Source organism: Pelodiscus sinensis, chromosome 14 (assembly GCF_049634645.1).
Source record: "Pelodiscus sinensis isolate JC-2024 chromosome 14, ASM4963464v1, whole genome shotgun sequence".
Taxonomy (NCBI): domain Eukaryota; kingdom Metazoa; phylum Chordata; order Testudines; family Trionychidae; genus Pelodiscus; species Pelodiscus sinensis.
In genome coordinates, this window is record NC_134724.1 from 6446960 (window position 1) to 6456759 (window position 9800).

The window sequence follows — 9800 nt, forward strand, 5'->3', positions numbered from 1 at the left end:
CAGAGACAAACTTGTTTGGTCTCAGTTTCCCTGAGACCCAAAAGGAAGATGATCAGTCGCTGCCACCACCCATGTGAGTTAAAAAATATATAAAATAAACCCTTTTCCAGAGAAGAGATCACTTGGGAATCCCCTCCCTAAGGCAAAGCTCTCCTCCCTTTCCCCAACCTCTGTTTTGCTTGGAGTTGGGAAAACAAACAAAGGGAATCAGCAGAGAACAATTAATGTTTAAGGACACAACAATCAACCAATACCGGTTAATCAAAACAAAAAAAAACACTTTTATTATCAAAACAAAACTACTGTTGCAAGCATAGTAAATGACTGGGTGTTAAAAGTCATGGAGTGAAATAGACTCAGGGGAGATCCCTGGGTTGTAATCCTTAGTTACAAAAGAGAAAAACAATTAACCAGCTCAGGCGTGATTTTCAAACCCCAAAACAAGGAAAACAATAAAACCTGATGGACTATCTAAACTTTTCCCTACTTATACATTTCAAGGAGTCCATTTCTGGGAGAACCCAACTCCCTTGTTATCTGGGGGGAAACTGCTCTGATCTCCCAACAAAAGAAGAGAGGGGGAAAAAACCCTATCTTTCTATTTGAAAGTCCTATCTGCATTTCATTGGCTCAATGCCCGAAGCCTCCTCCTTCAAGTGCATTTCCAGAGTTGCTTAACCCTTTCCTCACTCTTCGGGTAAGTCCAACTCTCCTTAGCAGTTCCCATTCATGACACTGATGAGTAGCTGCTGCACTGGTAAAAATAATTCTTTTGGTGAAACATGCTCTGCTCTAGCAATGATTATAATTTTAAAAAATAAAGTAAAGTACAAAGTCCGAACAACCACTTAGGGTATGTCTACACTACCCTCCTAGTTCGAACTAGGAGGGTAATGTAGGCATACCGCACTTGCAAATGAAGCCCGGGATTTGAATTTCCCGGGCTTCATTTGCATAAGCCGGGCGCCGCCATTTTTAAATCCCGGCTCGTTCGAACCCCGTGCCGCGCGGCTACACGCGGCACGGGCTAGGTAGTTCGGACTAGGCTTCCTAGTCCGAACTACCGTTACTCCTCGTGGAATGAGGAGTAACGGTAGTTCGGACTAGGAAGCCTAGTCCGAACTACCTAGCCCGTGCCGCGTGTAGCCGCGCGGCACGGGGTTCGAACGAGCCGGGATTTAAAAATGGCGGCGCCCGGCTTATGCAAATGAAGCCTGGGAAATTCAAATCCTGGGCTTCATTTGCAAGTGCGGTATGCCTACATTACCCTCCTAGTTTGAAGTAGGAGGGTAGTGTAGACATACCCTTAAGGAACAGTGTGCTCAGGTACCAATACCATAAGAATCTTCTAAGAACATTCCTTTCTCCATGGGAAGAGAGTTTTATATGTAACTTCAACTAAGTTTAATTTGAACTATGTATGTATGCAAACTTCCTGCACTTCTTGATGACAATGTACTCTAGTTATTTTGATGCTAAGATGTTCAGCATAGTATCTAAAAATCTGGAAATATTATAAGTAGTTTAGTGTTGATGTGGATTATTTACTACAGTAAAACTCCGATGGTCCGGCACTCCTGATGGTCCGGCACCATCAGGAACCCGGAAGTGCTCCGGGCAGCCGGACCATTGGAGCTGCTCTGCCCCCAGCTTCCCCGATTCAGCCACTGCTAAAAATGACCAGAGGCTGAATCGCGGAAGCCGGGGGCAGAGCAGCTGGGGGCTGCCGGGTTGGTCCCATAGCGCTGCCCCTCGGGGCTGCGGGACCAAACCCAGCAACACCCTAACTGCCCCCGATTCAGCCGCTGCTGAAACTGACCAGTGGCTGACTCCGGGAAGCCTGAGGCAGAGCTGCTCTGCCTCAGGCTTCCCGGAATCAGCCGCTGATCAGTTTCAGCAGCGGCTGACTTGAGTACACCTGGGGCAGAGCAGCTGGGGTGCTGCCGGGTTGGTCCCTCAGCGCCGCTTCTTGGCGCTACTGGACCAACCCGGCAGCACCCCAGCTGCTCTGCCCCAGGCATCCCCAAGAGCAGCTGGGGTGCTGCCGGGTTGGTCTCGCAGCACCAAGGGTCGGCGCTACCGGACCAACCCGGCAGCACTCCAGCTGCTCTGCTGCAGGCGTCCCCGATTCAGCCGCTGCTGAAACTGACCAGCAGCAGCTGAATCAGGGATGCCTGGGGCAAAGCCAGACTATCGGAAGGGGTGCTATGAGGAGTCTGGGATGGCATCCCCCCCACCTCAGACCCCTCATAGCCCCCCCTTCCGATAGTCCGGCAAATCTGATAATCCGGCACCCCCTGGGTCCTAAAGGTGCCAGATTATCGGAAGTTTACTGTAGTTAGATTATAGAATTTGTATAAGAAACATATATGGGAAAAGTTATCTATAGATGGCGCTGTCCAGTGCAAAGGTTATGTAATCTTTAACTTTCTAGTTTCATATTAAGCTGGGGTATAGAGAGTCCTGCTCCTTTCCAGCTCATTTGCCCAATTTTAGATTTCTGGAGGTAGCACTACTCAGTTTGCACATGGTCAGTGCCACATGAGTGACTCCAGCCTCATAGGTGGTAGCAGAGGGGAAAGGCAAGGCTACTTCTTTACGACACACGACAGTCGGTGGTGTGTAGGGTATGCGGAGCTATGTTCCACAGTGAAAAGAAGGTTGTGGTATGTAGCTACACGTGTCTTTGCAAGACTCTGGCAGGGGGAAGGCAGCAGGAAACACCTCAAACAACAGGGAGATTTTCTCTACAGCAGGGAAAGGCTTATGCAGCTCCTGCAATGGGGAAAGGCTCCAGCAGCTGAGAGCTGAGAACTGCTAGAGCCTTTCCCTGATCCAACGGGACGAGGGAGGGGGAGACAGTGGGGCAATACTCTGCTAAAAGTAGCAATGTGGAGGGAGGAGGCACTGTCGGGAGGTGTAGAAAGCTGTGTACAGTACAGTTTCAGATGTGTCTTTACTCACTTAAGCAGTGCCTTACTGTCTATGCTATTTATACGTGTGCTGGGGTTGTGTACAGTACAGATGTGAGCAGGTAACAGCTGATGGCTGGGAGCCGGCAGCCAGCCCCAACCCCAGCGTAGGTACTAGGAGCTGGCAGCAGCGGGTGAGATTCCACTTAATCAGTTAAATATTAAATTAACCTAGAGTCTAACTGGTTAACTGATTAACTGGGATTTTACATCCCAAGTGTTCAGTGTATGTACTGTACATGCCACCACAAGGAGTGTATAATGTAGCCATTACCTCTCTGTTAGTTAAATAGGGAGTGCCATGACAGATATCTTGCCATCTATGCTGGGAAAACCACATGGGCTGTACTATAAATGGTACCGAGATTGGGACAAGGAAAATCCATCGCTGGGAATAGAAATGTTTTGTTTCTGATCACACATTCAGACTCAATTCTTACTTATGGCATCAAAACTTGACTGTTTCTGAAAGTCTTCGTTCTGAACTACTGTGTTGGTCCCATAAAGTCTAGTCTCCCTCTGATTTTGCAATATAATGCTCAATATATTATATTACACATACAAAATACTCTTGAGGACAAAATAATGCATCATCATGTAATAAAGACTGAATCATCATAATATATATGCACAAAACCCAGGATTTCCACCATGTACTATTGTAACCCTCATACCCCCTGGGCATGGTACACTGTCCCATCTAGTAGCACTGAGACAACTTATTTACAGAGGGTATGTCTACACTACCCCCCTAGTTCGAACTAGGGGGGTAATGTATGCATACCGAACTTGCTAATGAAGCCCGGGATTTGAATTTCCCGGGCTTCATTAGCATAAAGCCGGCGCCGCCATTTTTAAAAGCCGGCTAGTGCGAACCCCGTGCCGTGCGGCTACACGCGGCACGGACTAGATAGTTCAGATTAGGTTTCCTAATCCGAACTATCTAGTCCGTGCCGCGTGTAGCCGCGCGGCATGGGGTTCGCACTAGCCGGCTTTTAAAAATGGCGGTGCCGGCTTTATGCTAATGAAGCCCGGGAAATTCAAATCCCGGGCTTCATTAGCAAGTTCGGTATGCATACAATACCCCCCTAGTTCGAACTAGGGGGGTAGTGTAGACATACCCAGAGAGAATAATGAGTTTGCTCTACAGCCTTAGCTACTAGCCAGCCAGCTTTTATAGCATTTGGGAGCAGTTCATATGCTAAGCTCCAAACATCCCCGCTGTGTCTAGACTGGCCAGTTTTTCTGGAAAATCAGCCGCTTTTCCGGAAAAACTTGCCAGCTGTCTACACTGGCTGCTTGAATTTCCACAAAAGCACTGACTTCCTACTGTAAGAAATCAGTGCTTTTTGCGGAAATACTATGCTGCTCCCGTTCCAGCAAAAGTCTCTTTTGCGCAAAAGTTTTGCGCAAAAGGGCCAGTGTAGACAGCTGAGATTTGTTTTCCGAAAAAAAGCCCCGATCACGAAAATGGCGATCGGGGCTTTTTTGCGCAAAAGCACGTCTAGATTGGCCACGGATGCTTTTCTGCAAAAAGTGCTTTTCCGGAAAAGCGTCCTGCCAATCTAGACGCGCTTTTCCGCAAATGCTTTAATGGAAAACTTTTCCATTAAGAGCATTTCTGGAAAATCATGCCAGTCTAGACGTAGCCCCCATGTTTGATTCTGCCTGCAGCTGACCAGAGTCTGTCAGCTTTACACCCACATAGTTCACCAGCAGGGTTAGCTCCTTGACAGCCCACATGCCAGTCTCTACCACTTGAGCAGGAGTTACTGAGAGCCGTGGTAAGGTGTCATGCTCTGTGGAGACCAGTGCCATGGGAGGCTGGGACATTTTGGGAGGGTTTGACTGATATTTGCCGGCAGCAGAGGAATGGTGAAATTCAGGACTCTTGGTTTCTGGAGAGGAGAGCGCTCTGGTGGCCATTGATTTTTTTGCCCATTTGATGTGGGAGCTGAAACTTGCTGCTGCTGGGTTTGGGTTTGTTTTATTTTTTTTTTCAGTGCAGACCTACCCTACATCGGGTGGGCAAAAGCAGGTTGATCCTGCCCGCCAAGGTCCTGCCACTCCCCCATCCACAGGCCAATCAGGGCCTAAGGACGGGGGAGTGCGTGGAGCTTAGAGTCAACCTGGACAGTTGACTCTAAGCACCACATGCTGGAGGGCAGAGAGCAAGAGACTTTGCACTTCACCCACCCCCAAGTGAATCAGGGCTTGGGAGCAGGGGGGAGCATGCACTAAGTCTCCTCCTGCCTTGCCCCTGCCCTGCAAGGAGTGCGTGTCTCTTTAAAGTGCCACGTGCTCCTTGCAGGAGGGGGGCAGGGCGGGAGGAGACTTTGCGCGCTCTCCTCGCCCCCAAGACCTGAATGGCCTGGGGGTGGGGAGAGTGCACCAAGTCTCCTTCCACCCTGCTAGAGGCTCAGCTGGCAGGTGACTGTAAGCGCAGCGCTCCCTTGCAGGGCAGGTGGCAGACTTCACATGGTCTCCCCACCCCCAGGCCCTGATTGACCTGTGGGCGGCGGGGAGTGTGCAAAGATTCCTCCTACCACCAGGGGCCCAGGCACTAGCGGGAACCGCCAGCTATTCAGAACAGCTGATGGTTCTCTCTGGGGCAGCAGCGGGGGCAAAGACTTCATGCACTCCCCCACCCCCAGACCAACCAGGGTCTGTGGGCAGGAAGCACAGAAGTGTCTTGGCCCCGCCCTTTCTGCCTGAAGCCCCGCCCCTTCCAGGGTGGCACGGGGCCCCTTCAAAAATTTTGGAAGTGGCCCCCAGTCAAAAATTCTTGCCCACCCCTGCCCTAAATGAATAAAAGCCGCCATTCTGAACTCTCGGGGTGTTGGAGTTAACAGCTAAATTCCCTTTGACTTCAGTAGTGTCAAGATTTAATTTCAGGAGTCTACAGGGGCTAGAAATGAATATTAATACCATTGGAAAATGGTGAATGAAAGATTCCAGGTTTCTAGTGATGGTCAATATTCATTCTAGATAATAGTTCACAATATATCAGACTGATCTCTCAAGTACTATGTTTCTAGATTTTCACACTGCTTTGTAATTTAATATAGCAAATTTAGGCCTCAGAATAGCATCAGTTGCAGACCCTTCATCCTGTTATTTGTTCTACTTAAGGAGTCTGGAAATACTGAAACTTCATGATTAATTCTTGTAAGACTCATTTACAAAATAATTAGTCTTTTATTTCTACTGCTTTCATGAATAGGGTTTCCAGGTATCCGGTATTGACCCAGACCGTCCGGTATTTTCACCTCCTGTCCGGTAAAAAATTCAGAAAATACCAGACACCTAAAATGTCCGGCACTTTCTGATTTTTTTCCAAGTTAGGAGGTAAAAATGCCAGACACCAGGCAACCCTACGACACACTCAGCAATTGGGCTCAGCCCCCGGATCCCCTGCTTACCTCGTTCCGCAGGGAAGCTCCCTTCTGGCTCAACCAAGAAAACAAGATGGTCACCAGCAAAAAGCCTAACGACCTGAGCAAGGGGATGCAATGCCTTCCCTGGGTCTTAGTGCTCAACCCCTTTTCTTCCTATCCCTATTCTGACTCTGCATGTACTTAAAGCCGTTTTAATGCTGTTTTATTTAATTAATTTATTTATTTGCTCAACAACTTTGGTCTCCTTTTTTCCCCCTCAACAGAATTTTTTCCCTGGTGTCTTTTGTGTGTGTGTGTGTGGGGGGGGGGGGATTCAGTATTTTTGTTGAAACCATCTGGCAACCCTATTCATTAAATGGTTTCAAAGTCACTCAAAAATACATTACGGCCAAGAACAGAGTCATGGCAGTTAATGTGACCGCATAGTTCAACTAGCTATTTTATTACTACACACAGTACAGAGTGTGTGTAGATGGTAATTAAAGGCTTGTCTGGATTATAAATGTTTATCATGTGACTGAAGGGACAATCTGTATTGTTAGTCAAACAGAACGCTCCGAGACCTCGTTTTTATAGTGGATTTGAACTCTGATTTTGTACATGGCACCACACAAAAAAAACCTTTGCTTAGTTATTCTGTAACGAGGCATGCGAGGTCAAAGACACAGAAGGGATCAGAAAACTATAATTCAAACAGATAAGCAAAACTGGAATGTCAAGGACGGAGTCAAGTTTCTTCCTAGAAATACTAGAGCCAAATCTGGGAGAGAAACGGAGCACAAAGCCATATCCTACGTGCATGTCTGTTTGCTAGCCAAAGACACGCAAAAGTATCAGAGACGTAGAAAGATCTCTCCAGTGACAAAGTGTGTGCAGTCAATGGATGCATCATGTTCAGCACCTACAGTAGTTGCTATAGATTGGCCTACGAGTACAGATATTCCCCGACTTACGAACGAGTTATGTACCAAACACTTGGTCGTAACTTGATCTGTTTGTAAGTTGGACTCCATTCATTTAAATGTGACCGTGCTGTTCATAAGCACGGATCGTGCGTTCGTAACGCGGGGACCGGCTGTAATGCGCTTAATGGGAGGTTGGTCATAAGTGCGAATGGTCGTAAGTTGACGCGTTCGTAACTCGAGGACGACTTGTACATCATGGGTGGAGCTGAAGGGCCAGATAAAGGATACAAAAATGGCTGTCAAAATCTCTGGAGCATAAGAGCTCATTGTATCCAGCAGGAATCTTTTCCTTTATTTCAGGCATCAGGCATTCAAGGAACCTTGGTCATGCACCCTTCTCCCCAGTCACACACCTTATTCCTGTGACCAGGAGAATGGTGGCATAGGGGTTACTGTGTTTCTCCAGTGCAGCAGGCCTCTTCTGATGACCAAAAAGTGCGGTTTCCAGACATCTTTGCTTCAGGCTGCCCTAACACACGATATGAACTGAACTATCACAGCTATTACACCTGCTGCAGGCTTCAATGAGAGCTACAGGTAGTCAATGCCTCTCATAAGATTTAGGCGATCAAATATGATTTCCCTTGCCTCACTTACCTCTTATGATTTCCCTTGCCTCCAGTAAGCTCAAACATAGACGATGATCAGCTATATATTGGAAAGATCTTGGTGCTGGCTGTTCCATGCTTTCACTTGGTGACCGGTCTGGGTGGGGCAAGATTTCCCTCAGCCCCTTGATATGCAGTTGAAGCCAATGGGGGGTGGCTGACAGAATTTGGCTCTGCGATGGTGGGGGGAACTAGTTGTCAGTCTGAAATACACATCATAGATGATCATTTAAAGGGGAAAGAAAAGCCATGCAGATCCCCAAGGGTGGGTGAGAATGCTGCGTCTGGTGTGACAGAGACCTTATATATCACACAACTTGAAAGGAGAAGGAAAAAACAGTATAGAAAGTCCCCTCCCTTTTGGCCTTAAGCCTCTCTGCTCAGATTAACTGAAACAAAAAACAGGACTGTGTAGCACTTTAAAGACTAACAGGCTACACCAGACTAACACGGCTACATTTCTATCACTTCCCTCAGACTAAATGAGCCTTAATACCCCTAAAGCCAGGCTTTTGCATGAAAAAAATAGTCCTGTTCCCTGTCAAACTGAAAATGATAAATATATCTGTCTGGAGCATCTGAGCCTTGGCTGGATCAGGTTTTAGAGGGACCGAGGCTGCTCTGAATTGCATGTAGGGCGGCACTCAAAGGGAAACGGTTGGAGGACACAGCTTCCACGCCGGGGGAGGCTGCCAATCAAATTAGAAAATGCTGAAGGCAGGGAGAGCAGGTGGATCTTGTGACGCCCATTCCCTAACCGTCGGCTGCTACTTACACCGAGCTGCTAGGAGCTCCCCCACAGAAACGGTATCTGGTTTCCTTTTCTTGATGCACCGTTGGGTTGTTCACAAAGATGTTTACCTCAGATAAGAGTAAGAAAAGCTAATGGCTCCTGCACAGGCATGCCGGGGAGAGGGGAGGGGAGGGGGAGCAATTGCCCCCAAGCCCAGGGATTCAAAGAGGCCTGGCCCTCCTGGCCACCATCACTGTTACTGTGGCATTGGCAGCAGCCTGAGCCCTGGGCCTTTTAAATTGCTGCTGAAGGGCCGTTCCATGTATTCTGTGTAGCTCAGAGAGCTGGAGGGAGCCATCAGGGCAGTCCGGGTGGCACTGAGGGCTTCCTCTCCCCCAGGCATGACCTCTTCTCTCCCCTTCTCTTCCATTTTTCCTGTGTCTTTAAATGATTGCAAAATATATGGTGAGTCAGAGGCTTTCTTTGCTTTTATTATGCCTCCCTCCACAGTATCAGGGCCTTTGGATGTCCCTATCTCTGGATCTCACAATGTAGCTGTATTTACCCCCTCCAAACATGTCATGATGTAACCACATTTATCAACCCTGAGACCTTGGTGGATCCCTCCAAGATGCTCAGCAGCCCAGCTTCTAGGGTTGCCAGATGGTTTCTGAAAAAATATCGACAAAAAAGAAAAAAAAAGCATGGCCCCTTTAAGAAACACTTTTGAGGCTTTTTGGCCCTAACAGCTGCCTGCGACTGCCTGCCATCTTGCTTCCCTGCGCCGGGCCGGACAGCTCCCCTGTGGAACCTGGTAAGCACACCGTATTTTCGCCTCCTGACTCAGAAAAAAATCAGAAAATACCAGACATTTTAGGTGTCCAGTATTTTCTGAATTTTTTTTACCGGACAGGAGGTGAAAATACCAGACTGTCCGGGTCAGTACCGGACACCTGGCAACCCTACGGGCTTCACGCATGATTAATCAACCCCGCCCAGTCAGAGGCTCAGGGTTCCAGGCATGGAGTTGACCAACTGGTGGGGCTGATTAATCACGTGTGAAGCTGTGCTGCCCCACAGCTTAGAGGGAACACAGCTCCCCTTGCATGTGGTTCACAGCCTTA